The sequence below is a fragment of the Somniosus microcephalus genome, unplaced genomic scaffold (genome assembly GCF_052327205.1).
Source record: "Somniosus microcephalus isolate GS21.2 unplaced genomic scaffold, FLI_Smic_1.0 unresolved_chr1, whole genome shotgun sequence".
Classification (NCBI taxonomy): Eukaryota; Metazoa; Chordata; class Chondrichthyes; order Squaliformes; family Somniosidae; genus Somniosus; species Somniosus microcephalus.
Genome location: NW_028225179.1, coordinates 53,781,825 through 53,798,937, shown reverse-complemented (window position 1 = coordinate 53,798,937; position 17,113 = coordinate 53,781,825). Strand labels below are relative to the sequence as shown.

The 17,113-nt window shown below is 44.0% G+C and overlaps 1 non-coding gene across 1 annotated transcript; it reads right to left on the bottom strand.

Moving 5' to 3' along the window:
* Positions 1 to 12,887: 12,887 nt before the first annotated feature.
* trnat-agu (transfer RNA threonine (anticodon AGU)) lies at positions 12,888 to 12,961 on the bottom strand. Its single transcript has one exon. It is a non-coding gene; the product is annotated as a tRNA-Thr (tRNA).
* Positions 12,962 to 17,113: the final 4,152 nt, after the last annotated feature.

Genomic DNA, 17,113 nt, shown 5'->3' with positions numbered 1-17,113 from the left:
CTAGATCAGTAATATATATTGTGAATAGCTGGGGTCCAAGGACTGATCCCTTCAGTACCCCACTAGTCACTGCCTGCCACTCGGAAAAAGACCCGTTTATTCCAACTCTTTGCGTTCTGTCTGTCAACCAGTTCTCTATCCAAGTCAATACCTTGCCCCCAATCCCATGAGCCTTAAGTTTACATGCTAATCTCTTATACGGGGCCTTATCGAAATCCTTCTGAAAGTCCAAATACACCACATCATCTGGTTCTCCCTAATCTATTTTACCAGTTACATCCTCAAAACATTCCAGTAGATTAGTCAAGCACGATTTACCTTTTGTAAATCCATGTTGACTTTGTCCGATCCTGCCACTGTTTTCCAAGTGCTCTGCTATTACATCTTTTATAATGGACTCTACCATTTTCCCCACAACCGATGTCAGGCTTACCAGTCTGTAATACTCCGTTTGCTCTCTACCACCTTTTTTAAATAGTGGGGTAACATTAGTTACCTTCCAATCCATGGGTACTGTTCCAGATTCCATCGAATGTTGGAAGATGATCAGCAATGCATCTAATTTTTCTAGGGCCACTTCCTTAAGTACCCGAGGATGTAGATTATCAGGCCCTGGGGATTTATCGGACTTCAATCCCATCAATTTCCCTAACACCATTTCCCTACAAATACTGATTTCTTTCAGTTCCTCCCTTTCATCAGACCCTATGTTCCACAGCATCTCTGGGGGGTTATTTGTGTCCTCCTTTTTGAAGACAGAACCAAAATATGTATTTAATTGGTCCACCATTTCTTTGTTCCCCATTATAAATTCCCCTGACTCTGACTGCAAGGGGCCTACGCTTGACTTCACCAATCTTTTTCTCTTCACATATCTATAAAATCTTCTACAGTCAGTTTTTATGTTCCCTGAAAGCTTACTCTCATATTCTATTTTCCCCTTCTTAATTAATCCCTTTGTCGTCCTTTGTTGAATCCTAAACTGCTCCCAATCCGCAGGTTTACTGCTTCTTCTGGCCAATTTATATGTCCTCTCCTTGGATCTTATGCTATCCCTAATTTCCCTTGTTAACCACGGTTGAATCACCTTTTTTGTTTTATTTTTATGCCAAACTGGGATGAACAAATTCTGTAGTTCATCCATGCGGTCTTTGAATGTTTGCCATTGCATATCCACCGTCAACACTTTGAGTGACATTCCCCAATCAATCCTACCCAACTCGTGCCTCAGACTATCATATTATGATCGCTCTGACCCAAGGGGCCTCGTAAAACAAGATTGCTAATTAATCCTTTCTCATTACATAATACCCAGCCTAGGATGGCCTGATCTCTGGTTGGTTCCTCGACTTATAGGTCCAGTAAACCATCCCGTAAACACTCCAGGAATTCCTCCTCCACAGTATTGTTACTAATTTGGTTAGCCCAATCTATATGTAGCTTAAAGTCACCCATGATGATTGCTGTGTCCTTATTGCACGCTTCTCTAATTTCCCTTAACACTGTCTCTGATCTACAATATCTGCTTTATGTATGTGAAATTATCATTGCTGGGGTTAAACAGATTGTGCATGGTTAGCGGTTCTCAGCTCGCAGGGTGTGTTTCACGTTTTGGGACTTCACATCAATTAAAATGCAAGTTCATACAGAACCGATAGAGGCCATTTCGGCCCATCGAGCCTGCACATATCCCACCCGATCCCCATAACCCAACGTATTTAATCCCCCTAACACTAAAGGTAAATTTATCATAGCCAATCAACCTAGTCCACACATCTTTGGACTGTGGGAGGAAACCGGAGCAAACCCACGGAAAATGTGCAAACTCCACACAAACAGTCACCCGAGGCCGGATTCGAACCCGGGTCTCTGGCGCTGTGAGGCAACAGTGCTAACCACTATGCCACCGTGCTGCCCTTGTATCGGGTTCAAATCCAGGACGCCCCCCAATATTTTAATAGAAGCACTTTCCTCGGCCAGGAGACATTCATCAAGTCTTCAAATAATAACTGCCAGAAAAATCAGCGTGTGTTCAGTACATCGCAAGAAAACGGCAATTTTATTATTTAAAGCAGTAATTCAGTCCCAGAAGTGCCGAAACTGTGAGGTAAATATGTAAATCCATTTGTTTCCAGAAGCCTGCTCCACATTTTCCACATTGTCAATCTGGAAGCATGGGCAGGACCTGCGTGCGGTAAAGTGCCTTTATTAAAGGTTGTTTCTACCATTTGGAAACAGAAATAATGAAATAAAAGGGATTTTTGGCTGAGTCCTTTTGGATAATAATGTTAGTTCGAGGTTGGTAAGAGGTTAAAGTCTCAGGACCATTAATCCGGTTGGAAGATACGAAGACTAAAAATGTTACAGTCCCCAAGTTAGACGATATTTTCTCTCCCTGATTGGTAAACTTCTCCCAATTTCTCAACCTAATATTTCACCCCGCTCTAATGGAAAGAAGCTAGAATCGAGAGCGCCTTCCTCCTTCCTCCCTTCCTTCCCTCCTTGCTTCATTCCCTTCCTCCTTGTTCGTGGTTTCCTGCCTCATTGGACAATGAGCCTGACTTTGATTTTAACTCTGTGATCGACATCTTATCAGTTGCAGTCCTAACCTCGTCTTTTTGCAGATTTGTTCAAATCTATTTGATGGAAACTCTCCAACATTTAATAAAACCGTCCATTAATGCCTGTGAGTTAAAACAGGCGTTTTAATGGTGAAGGGAATATTAGAGGGCCAGAACAACTCCTGCAGCAATCGAAATAGAGTCAGTGCCCAGCTCTGCTGTTTGGCGCAATCCTCGACTCCTCGTGTTTCATTTTCACTTCGATGCGAATAGCTGAGAGCGAACTCCAATCTACACGGGCTTTACAAATGTTAACAGACATAAAACAAAGAGCAGGGATAAACGAGTCGTTTTGAGGATGGCAGGCATTGACTGGTGGGTTACCGCAAGGATCGGTGCTTGGGCCCCACCTATTCACAATCTATATCAATGATTTGGATGAGGGGACTAAATGTAACATTTCCAAATTTGCTGATGATACACAGTTAAGTGGCAGGGTCGGTTGTGAAAAGGACGTGAGGAGGCTTCAAGGGGATCTCGACAGGCTCAGTGAGTGGGCTAGAACATGGCAGATGGAAGATAATGTGGATACATGTGAGGGTATCCACTTTGTTAGAAAAAACAGAAAGGCAGAGTACTTCCTAAATGGTGAACAATTGGGGAATGCAGAGGGTTAAAGGGACCTGGGTGTCCTTGTATATCAGTCACTAAAAGTGAATGTGCAGGTGCAGCAAGTCATTAGGAAGGCAATTGGTATGCGGGCCTTCATGACAAGAAGATTTGAGTACAGGAGTGAAGAAGTCTTACTCCAAATATATAGGGCATTGGTGAGGCCACACCTGGAGTACTGTGTACAATTTTGATCTCCTTTCCTATGGAAGCATATACTTGCCATAGAGGGGCTGCATCGAAGATTCACGAGATTGATTCCTCAGATGGCGGGACCATCCTATGAGAGGAGATTGAGTAAACTAGGCCTATATTCTCTTGAATTCAGAACAATGAGAGGGGATCTCATTGAAGCCAGCAATATTATTATAGGGTGGATGCTGGGAGAATGTTTCCCAAGGCTGGGGAGTCTAGAACCAGGGGCCACAATCTCAGTATAAAGGGTAGGCCATTTAGGAATAAGATGAGAAGACATTTCTTCACACAGAGGGTGGTGAATTTTTGGAATTCTCTATCCCAGAGGCCTGTGGAGGCTCTGTCATTGGGTATATTCAAAACAGAAGTCGATAGTTTTCTGACTAGTGAGGGCATCAAGGGATATACCGATAGGGCCGGTGAATGGAGTTGAGGCAGAAATCAGCCATGAACTCATTGAATGGCAGGCTGGGCTCGAAGGGCCGAATGGCCTACTCCTGTTCCTATTTCTTATCTTCTTATTTTCTTACACCGCTTGAACGATTAACAGAAAAAGCAAATGATGAGGGAGCTGGAAGAAAGGGTTAAATTTATCCTTTGGAAATGAATTTAATTTCAAACGTTTATCGATCATAGACCAGTGCAGTTTTCTGATTCGCAACAAGTCAGTACATTTTATTTCTGTTAATCTTTACCCCTGCTCCCGCTCTTCATAGAGAGCACAGCGTCCTGTGCCACGAGCATTCAAAAACATTTCAATTATGGCCATCCTCCTGTAATCGCTGCTTTCACCCACTGGCGCTCTTTCCAGTTATCCTCTATTTATTTCAATCACGCACTTCAAAAGACTTGTTAAGAGTAAGACGGAACACTTCCAATCTAACTGCACCATAACAGCGGGCCAATGGCTCACATTTAAACCCTCGTTGGCAGCTAGGTAGCGCTGCCCGTCGCTCACGCACTGCAAAAGTTTTGGGAAAAGCGCCAGCCAGCATCAAAACAAAACCCAGTTCTGCAGTTAACAAGATATCGCAAGATTCTCAAAGGAAATTTCGTGAACAATCCGGCCGCTGTCGTTCTAAAGTCCAGTCCTGCTTTCGCAGCGCTTATCTGTCAAGCGGTCACACAGATCTAAATATATCGACTGGTTGTACATTGGTGCGAATGGGACATGTGCCCCCATGAACCACGGTGGTAGCAGAGAGAACTTAACCACGCAAGCACATGAAAGTGAATGTTAGATTAAGGTAATACCGCAGGCAAGTGACAAAGAAATGGAAGGAGGCAAGTAAAGAATGGCTACTGATTGTGGAAGAAGAAAAAGCTGGGAGAAGAGGCGGGTTTGAATTATGGAGCATCAAGCTCAGGCGCGGGTTTAAAAGGAGTAAATAGGTTTTCACCGCCAACAAAACATCATTTTTCACGTCGTAAAGCTTGATTTTACAGTCTGTTCCATTAGCAGGTGCCGCAGAGGACAGAAGATGCAAAGCGAGCTGTGACGTGATTTAAGTTTGAACGGAGGTTACTGCGGCCACAATGCAGGGCATTAACCATGATGTGATCACAGCGCCACACGTCAGCTTCGTGTATTTTTTCTGACCACAGCATAGTTGCGCACGGCACGGATATTTTTGCTGTTAAATATGAATAAAAGGCGACGTATGTTTGCAGCTGTTGATGTTTCTGTCCTGTTACTGTCATAGGAACATAGAAACAGGAGGAGGCCATTCAGGCCCTCGAGCCTGCTCCGCTATTCAATTAGATCATGGCAGATCTGTATCTGAACTCCATCTACCTGCGATGCTTCAATAAACCTCCACATCCTCGCTGAACACAAACCTATCGATTTCATTTTGAAATTGTCAATTGATCCCCAGCCTGAGTAGCTGTTTCGGGAAGAGAGTTCAAGATTCCCACTACCCTCTGTGTGAAGGAGCGCTTCCTTACATCATCCCTGAACGGGGTAGCTCTAATTTTACGGTTATGCCCCATTGTGTTGGACCCTCCCAACTGAGGAAATAGATTATCTCTCTCTTACACCTATTTGTTTGCAGCTCTGACCGAAGTTCTCACCCCAGAACATTAACTGTCCTTCTGATCGTGTCCCGCTAATTTGGATTTTGAGTTCATGCCTCTTTCCCTGATGATTCTTTTCGCCCTCTCTCTGCAAATGGATTTGTTGCAGATTACTGGCAGCAGGCGGCAGAAGCAATCGGGATATGGGCGCTGACAGGGAATGCTGCTGCTCAAGGCTGTCTCACAGCGCTAGGGACCCGGGTTCGAATCCGGCCTCCGGCGACTGTCTGTGTGGAATTCGCACATTCTCCCCGTGTTTCCGTGGGTTTTTTCCGGGTGCTCCGGTTTCCTCCCACAGTCCAAAGATGTGCGGGTTAGGTTGCTTGGCTATGATAAAATTGACCCTTAGTGTTAGGGGGATTAAATACGTGAGGTTACGGGGATATATGTTGGTGTAGGGGTTACGGGGATCGGGTGGGATATGTGTCGGTGCAGGCTCGATGGGCCGAAGTGTGATCTATCTGCACTGTGGGGTTTCTGTGATTCCCAATACCAATGCTCTGTCACGTGTGCCCACAGTTCCATACCCGTTCCAAGCCCTCTTTTTACTGTCGATGACTTGCCCGGAATGTGCTTGGAGAAGTGTTAGAATTGCAGTACAGCCCTTCCCACTTTCGCTTACTCTAAATCTCCATCCAGCATTTTCACCAATGCAATGTTCATCAGCTTGAGCTACTGTTTAATTTGTTCTCGACATTAACTGTGCTGATCCTTTAACTTGTCCCACTACACCGCATCTCCAAATTTTTCGATTTCACCTCGAGGGAACTTTTCATACGTAAACCTGAAACAAGTGCCAGAGAAAGATTCAATTTCAGCCGTTTCAACAACAATGAGTCGATCGATATTAAGCTCGACCATCCTCACATACACGCTGCAGATGCAAATCTCTCCCCTCCTCTGCTTCAGTGATATTTTGTTTTGCGGTGATGGGCAGTTTATGCTCTCTGAGGCTGCAATCGCTTCTTTCCGCAGGCAGCGGGCGCTTTGAGAGAGCGGGGCCGGACAGGTGGCCTGAAATTCGCTGCTGTCCCGGCCTCACTCACTGCGGGAGCTGGGGAACAGCAAACAAACTCATGGGTTTGTTGCCGCGTCTGAAATGCGGCTCCGAACTGTTGCTATTAACCGAGGCAGAGCTGCAGGATTCTGTAATGATCTCTCACACTGTCGGTGTCTCTGTAGATTTTGATTGCATACAGAACTCTATAGAGAAAAGGAGAATACCGCGCAGCTATTAATGTATTTTATTGATCTGTACCTACAACAGCTGATTGAACCGGGGACCTGTTGTACTTTATACGGAAGTGATAACCGGTGCACTTCGGAAAAAGGTGCTCTGTAAAGAATGATAGGAACAACTCAGAAGAGAACTGTCATCTATAATGCTCTTAATGGGTTCCATTAACATTTAGAAAACTGCTTATTCTATTAATTATGCAAAACTAACTAATCTGTGCAAAAAGTTTGTGGTAATCGCCATTAATCAACCGCTAACTTACTGATTCGTGCGGACCGAAAAACTCACATGGTTACCGAGTCATAGGCGAATGGGACATGTAACAGGTGTTTTAAGAACCATCATCCATTTTGTCTCTTATCCCTCCTGCCTTCCATCCTATCACAGACCTTTCCTTTTGCTCTTTCCTCTCCTCCCCCTTTCCCTGCCCCGACACTTGGTTAAAAACCTGTTACAACTCCAGCTTTTTCCAGCTCTGACGGAGGGTAATCGGCCTGAAACGTTAACTTTGTTTCTCTCTCCACAGATGCTCCCTGAGCTGCAATGTATTTCGCGTTGCACTTCTAGTTAATGGTTGAAAAGGTCATTCAAAGTTTATGGGTTCCATTCCCACCAGAGTCGCTGTTCAGTACGATTTCGGTGATGAAATTTTGCAGCAAAACCACAACTCGTTCATTTACGTCCTTCAAGGATTGGGAATCGCCAGCGAGGTCGCTTGAATTGTGAATAATTAAAATGTCAGCTTCAATCTGCTCACCACCTTAAAATATTTGCTTTATTACACGTGTGTTGTGTCGACAAACCCTATGCATTCTGCCCTCTGGAGCTCAAACATTCTCTGGAGAAACGTCAATCGTGCCTTCTGTAAAGAAATAATTTGAACCAGGGAACCTCTCCCATATCAATCAATGAAATCCTTTAACTGCAGAGCCTGTATCCAGGAGAACAAGGGGTTGACCATTTAGGACTGAGATGAGGAGAAATGTCTTCACTCAGAGGGTGGTGAATCTTTGGAATTCTCTATCCCAGAGGGCTGTGGAGGCTCAGTCTTTGAATCTGTTCCAGACAGAGATCGATAGATTTTTGAATATTAAGGGAATCAAGTGATCTGGGGATAGTGCAGGAAAGTGGAGATGAGGTAGAAGATCAGCCATGATCTTATTGAATTGCGGAGCAAGCTCGAGGGTCCAAATGGCCTACTCCTGCTCCTATTTCTGATGTTCTTGTGTACTTAAGTGAGAATCAAAACCCCGAGACCAACGAGCCGCTGGAAACGAAGCTGTAAGATTTCGCTGCCACGCACAGCTTTCAGACCGCTTCTGTCCATCTAATACCGCTTGCTAATACAATGTTCAGCGATATCAAGCGATACACGAAATATTTCAATTCAACAATATTAGCCCCACTTCACCAGATTCGTCTTGAAAATCCATTGTTAACTTTTCAGAATTACTTCCCCTGCCGTCTCAGTCATTATTTCTTTCTTTACACTTTTCTGCTGGTGTTGCAGGTTAGATCAGCCTCGGCCGTTCAAGGAAATCTGAGAAGTCCATCAGGGTAAAACACAGCGAGACAAAGAAACAAAGACAGGGAGAGAGATGGTATCTACGGGTACGATTCTCACGCAGAAAATTTCGCTGTATTAAATGCGAGAGGCGAAGTTTCAAATCCCGGATGAGCCCCTCGCTTTTTAGTCAAAATCCAAAATTCCCTCGGCTTGGCGATATTGCAGAAAACTTAAAATACAAATTGCCACAAATACTGTGCAGAGCCTGTGTCCAGTGTATATCCAGAAACCCACGATTTTATTATTAAAAACGGGAATTCAGCCCCAGGTGTGCCGAAACTGTGAGGTAAAAATGTAAATCCATTTATTTGCAGAAGCCTGCTCCACATTTTCCACATTGTCAATCTGGCAACACGAGCAGGACATCTCTTAAGTCTGCCGCTCACCCACAAAGCAGCACAAACTAACGGATTCAGAAACAACTCATAGATGGAGAATCAATGATAAGCGATACCAAATGGACCGGCAATTCCTGTAACCCAGGGAAAATGCTTTGGCTCCGTGGGTTAGTTGGTTAAAGTGCCTGTTTATAAACAGACGTTTCTGGCATGGACTCCCAGCTTTGTTGTGTAATTTGTGATATTAAGCAACAAAATAACACTGCATCTGGAAATCACGCTGACCAGAGCATGGAAATAACAATTTTAATAAAATTACCAGCATTTTTTTGAAATGATTGGTGTAAACCTTGGATCTGAGGAGAGCTCTTCGACCTGAAACATTAACCCTGTGTTTCCGTCTCCACAGATGATCCCGGACCTGCGGAGTGTTTACAGCATTTTCTGAATAATTTCATTTCCAGACTCTGTAATATTTAGCATTATCTTTTAGCCTTGCATTATCAGAAACAAGAATGTGACTGGACAATTGAAGCGCGAAATTCGGTACGCGTTGGTGGTTCAGGGGCAAAATTTGCGCCTGCATTGTGGGAAACAAGGTTTCGACTCCCGGCCAATGCAAGTGTGCGCTTCTTACCAAAATACAGCAGCAAACTACTGCGGATGCTGGAATTCAGACTAAAGTACTTCGGTTAACATTTTAAATTAAAGAAGTTTCATGAAACACAGTACAAAAAAGACATTTGTATCAAACTTTCCGTCATTCTGTTTTCAAGGAAAAGAGTAATAATTTGAGTTAAGGAAGGTAAATCCATTCCAAACCTCAGGGAAACAGCTCCGAGCTTCCATAAGGAGGGAGACGCTGAAACCCGAGCGAGAAAGGAGAAGGATTGGGAGGAAGGATTTTGTTAAAGGCGGTTAGAGCCCGAAGCTGCGGTAATATTTTAGTGTTTGTGGTGGGTTTGCATGGTGTTTTGAATTCGGCGCCCGTGGGACCATTTCAAAAGCCAGCTTCTCACATCGTTTCAGCGCTAGACAAAGCAGCACTGTCTAATATTCCGGGCAGTAGGTGTTTCAAGAAGATTGACGCTGAATGTAAGTTTATCCCAATTCAGGCGAGCTCATGGGTGCAGAAAGCAAAATGTAATGATCCTGCATTGCCCAGAATCGAACACGGGTGTCAGACGTCCAATGAAACACAGAGACGGACACTTTAACATTACTCAGTTGGTTTCTTTTCAGTTGCTCCTGTGAAGCTCTGGGATTTAGAAAGATAGGGTAAAAACGACGCAAAATCACATGTTTTTAAGTAAAGTATTTATGTTTTCTACAATGTCGATTGGCTGTAAGAAGCTGAGTTTTAACTAAAATCTAGTGGGGTTCGACCAAAATTTGAAGCTGGGATTTATCACAATTCAGCTGTGATATGCCTAAAGTGATAATTATACCCCTAGACCAACGAGCCGCCGACATATAAGTGTGAAACTCATTAAGTACTGGAATCTCAGATTCTGACGGTACTGAAGTAAACTGTCTCTGAGAGTGCTATCTAATTAGTCCCACTCTCCATAGACCGACAAATGTTTTCCCTTTAAAGTATATATTGGTAACTTGAGACATGACATAAGCTAAATTAATCAGGCTTGGGAGCAAAAGGTGAATTTGGACATGACGTTAAAGGTGAATGTCAAAAGAACCGAAGGTGTCAAACATCAAACATAAACGACGAGGATGGGATTCGAACCCACGCATGTAGAGCACAATGGATTAGCAGTCCATCGCCTTAACCACTCGGCCACCTGGTCTGCCATCAGTTATTTCGTTTACTACATTTTATATCCAAACAGAACTAATCTGCAAGAAATTCCACTTCACCATTTGTCCTGCCCGTGCACCCAGATCTACAATGTTGAAAATGTACAATCAGCTCTGTAAGCAAAAGGCCGTCCGTTAATTCAGGTGAGGGATGTCAAAAATGATCGGTTTGATGTCAAATTCAGAACAGAGAAGAAAAAGTTTGCTGTCGTCAAGAAGTTGTGGGGAGGATTGTGAGCAAATCCAGCGCAACACCTCATATAAAGGAGTGGATTTAGGAAAAGATTGATATATTTCGAATTAAGCGAGCTGGGTTCGCACCTGCGCAGGGAAACCCAATGCAACTTCGAACACAACACCTTAACAACTCGTACGATAGAAACATACTGCAGATGCTGGAAATCCGAAATAACAACAGAAAATGCTGGAAAAACTCTGCAGGCCTGGCAACATCTGTGGAGAGAAATTAGAGTCGACGTTTCGGGTGAGCCCTTTTTTAAAACTGGAAAGGAAATCAAATAGATCGAAGGCAGGGCTGCGATAGAACAAAAGGAGTAAAGAGACATTAAGAGGTATTCAAAACCAGACGAGATGGTAATAGGACAGTGGAGACAAAAGACGGCTCAGATTAGGTGTGAAGTGTATTGGCAGGATGAGAGACAGCTGCCATGTGGGAGAGAGAAAAAAGGGAAAGGGGGGGAAGGGAAAACCCAAAACAAAGGTGTGGAAAAAAATATAAGTAAAAATGTTAATAGGGGCCGAGGTTATGATCTGAAATTGTTGAACTCGATATTGAATCCGGAAGGCTGCAAAGTGCCTAATCGGATGATGAGGTGCTGTTCCTCGAGTTTACGTTGAGCTTCTGTGGAACAATGCAAGAGGCCAATGACGGTGAGGTCCGAGTGGGAATGGAGCGGTGAATTAAAATGACAGGCGACCGGAAGCACGGGGTCACCCTTACGGACTGAATGGAGATGTTCTGCAAAGCGGTCACCCAATCTGCGTTTGGTCTCCCCAATGTAGAGGAGACCGCATCATGAGCAGCGAATACAGTATACTAGATTGCAAGAAGTACAAGTAAATCGCTGTTTCATCTGGAAAGGGTGTTTGGGGCCCTGGACAGTGGGAAGGGGGTAGGTATAGGGGCAGGTGTTACATCTCCTGCGCTTGCACGGGAAGGTGCCAGGCAAAGGGGAAGGTCTGTTGGGGGTGATAGAGGAGTGGACTAGGGTGTCTCGGAGGGAGCAGTCCCTACGGAATGCTGAAAGGGGAGGGGAGGGGAAGATGCATTTGGTGGTGGGATCATTTTGGAGGTAGCGGAAATGGCGGAGGATGATCCGTTAAATGTGGAGGCTGGTGGGGTGAAAGGTGAGGACAAGGGGAACCCTATCATGGTTCCGGGAGGGAGGGTCAGGGGTGAGGGCAGAAGTGTGGGAGATAGAACGGACACGGTCATCGCAGCTGAAATCGCATTCCCTTAAAAATGACTAACACACAGAATGATCCGGGACTGTGAGCTCACCCATTTTAAATAGGCACAGAATGATCCGTGACTGACAACAATCCCGATTATGATTAGCAGCGAAATCAGACGCTTTATCCATTAGGCCAAGGAAATTCCGTGTGCAATCCGGCTATTTTGCTTCTGAAGGCCGGCCCTGCTTTCGCAATGCCTGTCTGTCGAGCGGTTCTGCAGGTTTGAATGTATCGACTGGTTTCAAAGCAACAATTGAGATTGGTGCAAATGGGACATGTCCCCCCAGGAACAACGACTGTCGCAGAGCAAACTTAAGTTTGCTGAAGTTAAGTAGTTGAAAGTGAATGTTAGGTTAAGGTAATACCTCAGGAAAGTGGTAAAGAAATAGAAGGAGGGAAGAAAAGGAGGGCTATTGATTGTGGAAGGAAAAGAAAGCTGGGAGAAGAGGTGGGTTTGAAATATGGAGCATCAAACTCAGGCATGTGAGAGCGCGGGGTTTTGAAGGAGTAAATAGGTTTTCATCGCCAACAAATAATATTTGTTTCATGTAGTAATGATTGATTTCTTGTTGCGTTGTATCAGCAGGTGCCACAGAGAACATAATATATAAAGCGAGTTATACCGTGACTTGGATTCCAAACGAGGTTGCTGCGGGTACAACACAGAGTACTGACCACTATATGATCACGGCGCCACACAACAACTGCTGTGCTTCTGCTCTTTCCACAGCAAAGTAATGCACGGCACTGCTTAGAAAAGATGGATTTTTGGGGAAGGCCAAAATCAGCACTGCCAGAAATTATGACAGCGGTGGAATTCGACCCACGTCCCATAGCGACTGGAGCCTTTATCCAGGGTGGGAACTGATGCAGCCGCAGCCACATTTAAGAGGATTGTAGCCCTTTCACACGAGAATAAACTCACCCCTGGAGAGTGATAAAGAAGAAGAAAAAGGCCCCGCTGGGAGTCAAACCCAGGATCTCCTGTTTACTAGACAGGCGCTTTGACCAGCTAAGCCACGGAGCCAAATTAGGCCTCGTCGCTCGTCTCCACTCACTGATATCTATCAGCTACCGGTCACTGACTGCTGGAATCTGAGGCCGTTTTGCATTTAACCATCTCTCTTGTCCGCCTTGTGTCCCGATGTTGTCTGTATTCTCACTGCGTTTATCTCAGTGTCAATCTGTGAGTTGATTCTTAATGAATACCTGTGTTTGTGTCTTACATTAAATAAATGAGGGGATCAAAAAATTCTTCCTCTGACACTGGGGAACTAATGAGCTAACATTCATAACAAGATTTTGTTTGTTGTGATGCAGCAAATACAATATTCCATCTTGAATGATTTAGGTTCAATGCTGTGCAAAAAGAAACGTTGACCCCAACGTGCTTCCAATCGGCCGCCTTTTAATTTGACGTCACAAACGCCACCATTGCACCTCAAGGTGATTCATAACTAACAAACAGAGAAGTCAAGCAGTGAAAGGGTATTTGTAGAAAGGGTTGTGAGACTGTGGAATGCACAGGCCCAGAGCAGCAGATTTAAAACAAGGTATAAACACCGGCAGGTTGTGGGAGGAAGGGGAGAGAGAGGCAAGAGAGATACAGGTAAGATCACGTTGGAAGCCACTGGCCCCGAATCTGCTTTAAATCCCCCCACTATATTTAAACACATTTAATGTCATGTTCATACATTGATGCCTTTGAGCAATATATAATTTGTAACGAGGTCGCTGGTCTAAAATAACTGCTTTATATATTTGGACCCACCCGCTGTGTTTAGGCTCTACCCTGAATACTTATCTCCAACCTAGAATCTGCTTATAATCTAGAGGCAAGGTCTCAGCAGCCGGCGGGCAGGGAGCAGAGGTTGAGGCTGATCTGTGTCATGTGGGAGCAGAACACAATATCCCTGCTGTTTATTTTCATTATCCTGCACAATTTTCGATACTGTTCTCAACATCTTACACTCCTCTAAAATATCGGAGGGTTTAGTTTATTGTAATGATGATCGCCGCGGCTCTTTTCAATTTTATGAATTCGTAGCAAATTACATATCTCCAAATCAGTGAAATCGTCATTGCCGAGATTAAACACTCAGAGCAGGGTCAGCGGCTCTTTGGTCTAGGGCTGTGATTCTCGCTTAGGGAATTTATATCAATTAATGAGAGACTTTTTAATAGAACCAGTTTCCTCGGCCTGGAGACATTCCACAAGTCTTCAAATAACAACAGCCAGAAAATCAGTGCAGACCTGTGTTCAGTATATCGCAAGAAAACCGCAATTTTATTATTAAAAACGGGAATTCAGCCCCAGGTGTGCCGAAACTGTGAGGTAACAATGTAAATCCATTTATTTGCAGAAGCCTGCTCCACATTTTCCACATTGTCAATCTGGGAGCGCGGGTAGGACATATCTTCAAGCCTGCCGCTCACCCACAAAGCAGCACAAACTCACGGATTCAGAAATCACATTATTTTAGCCTCTTTACCGAAAATCCACCGTTTCTAAGCAGTGCCGTGTGTGACTTTACTGTGGTCAGAACAGAATTGCAACAACTAATGTGTGTCGCCGTGATCGTATATTGGTTAGTACTCTCCGTTGTGGCCGCAGCAACCTCGGTTCTCAATCCGAATCATGGCACAGCTTGATTTATATCTCCTGTTCTCTGCGGCACCTGCTGATGGAACGCAATCCCTTAATCAACACGTTAACTTTTACTAAATTAAGAAAATATTTACTGATGGTGTTACGCACAAAACGTGGGATGTGGGACAAAATAACCAGCACAAGCACGGCCGACCTCATGGTTTCCTTATGCACTGTAAGTTTCTACGTAGTTTTTGATGAGGTAACAGAGAGTGTTGATGAGGGCAATGAGGTTGACGTGCTGTACATGGACTTCCAAATAGCCGTTTGACAAAGTGCCACATAATAGGCTTGCCAGCAAAGTTAAAGACCATGGAATAAAAGGGTCAGTGGCTGCAAGGATACGGAATTGGCTAAGTGACAGTGAAACAGGGAGTAGTGGTGACTGGCTGTTTTTCAGACTGGAGGAAGGTACACAGTTGTGTTCCCCAGAGGTCGGGACTAGGACCACTGATTTTCTCGCTATATAGTAATGACTTGGGCTTGGGTGTACAGGGCACAATTTCAAAATATGCAACTTACTTTCCCTTAGGGAATTCCACTGACTGAAGTGCGAGAGATCCCAGACGAGCTTCTGGCTTTTTGGTCAAACATCACCAATTGCTTCAGCTTGGCGACACTGCAGAAGTCTTGAAATAATAACTGCCCAAATATACTGTGCAGAGCCTGTGTCTAGTATATAACAAGAAACACGCGATTTTATTATTAAAAGCGGGAATTCAGTCCCAGATGCGCCGAAACTGTGAGGTAAATATGTAAATCCGTTTGCATCCAAAAGCCTGCTCCACATTTTCCACATTGTCAATCTGGCAACACGAGCAGGACATCTCTTAAGTCAGCCGCTCACCCACAAAGCAGCACAAACTAACGGATTCAGAAACAACTCATAGATGGAGAATCAATGATAAGCGATAGCAAATGGACCGGCAATTCCTGTAACCCAGGGAAAATGCTTTGGCTCCGTGGGTTAGTTGGTTAAAGTGCCTGTTTATAAACAGACGTTTCTGGCATGGACTCCCAGCTTTGTTGTGTAATTTGTGATATTAAGCAACAAAATAACACTGCATCTGGAAATCACACTGACCAGAGCATGGAAATAACAATTTTAATAAAATTACCAGCATTTTTTTGAAATGATTGGTGTAAACCTTGGATCTGAGGAGAGCTCTTCGACCTGAAACATTAACCCTGTGTTTCCGTCTCCACAGATGATCCCGGACCTGCGGAGTGTTTACAGCATTTTCTGAATAATTTCATTTCCAGACTCTGTAGTATTTAGCATTATCTTTTAGCCTTGCATTATCAGAAACAAGAATGTGACTGGACAATTGAAGCGCGAAATTCGGTACGCGTTGGTGGTTCAGGGGCAAAATTTGCGCCTGCATTGTGGGAAACAAGGTTTCGACTCCCGGCCAATGCAAGTGTGCGCTTCTTACCAAAATACAGCAGCAAACTACTGCGGATGCTGGAATTCAGACTAAAGTACTTCGGTTAACATTTTAAATTAAAGAAGTTTCATGAAACACAGTACAAAAAAGACATTTGTATCAAACTTTCCGTCATTCTGTTTTCAAGGAAAAGAGTAATAATTTGAGTTAAGGAAGGTAAATCCATTCCAAACCTCAGGGAAACAGCTCCGAGCTTCCACAAGGAGGGAGACGCTGAAACCCGAGCGAGAAAGGAGAAGGATTGGGAGGAAGGATTTTGTTAAAGGCGGTTAGAGCCCGAAGCTGCGGTAATATTTTAGTGTTTGTGGTGGGTTTGCATGGTGTTTTGAATTCGGCGCCCGTGGGACCATTTCAAAAGCCAGCTTCTCACATCGTTTCAGCGCTAGACAAAGCAGCACTGTCTAATATTCCGGGCAGTAGGTGTTTCAAGAAGATTGACGCTGAATGTAAGTTTATCCCAATTCAGGCGAGCTCATGGGTGCAGAAAGCAAAATGTAATGATCCTGCATTGCCCAGAATCGAACACGGGTGTCAGACGTCCAATGGAACACAGAGACGGACACTTTAACTTTACTCAGTTGGTTTCTTTTCAGTTGCTCCTGTGAAGCTCTGGGATTTAGAAAGATAGGGTAAAAACGACGCAAAATCACATGTTTTTAAGTAAAGTATTTATGTTTTCTACAATGTCGATTGGCTGTAAGAAGCTGAGTTTTAACTAAAATCTAGTGGGGTTCGACCAAAATTTGAAGCTGGGATTTATCACAATTCAGCTGTGATATGCCTAAAGTGATAATTATACCCCTAGACCAACGAGCCGCCGACATATAAGTGTGAAACTCATTAAGTACTGGAATCTCAGATTCTGACGGTACTGAAGTAAACTGTCTCTGAGAGTGCTATCTAATTAGTCCCACTCTCCATAGACCGACAAATGTTTTCCCTTTAAAGTATATATTGGTAACTTGAGACATGACGTAAGCTAAATTAATCAGGCTTGGGAGCAAAAGGTGAATTTGGACATGACGTTAAAGGTGAATGTCAAAAGAACCGAAGGTGTCAAACATCAAACAGTTAACATAAA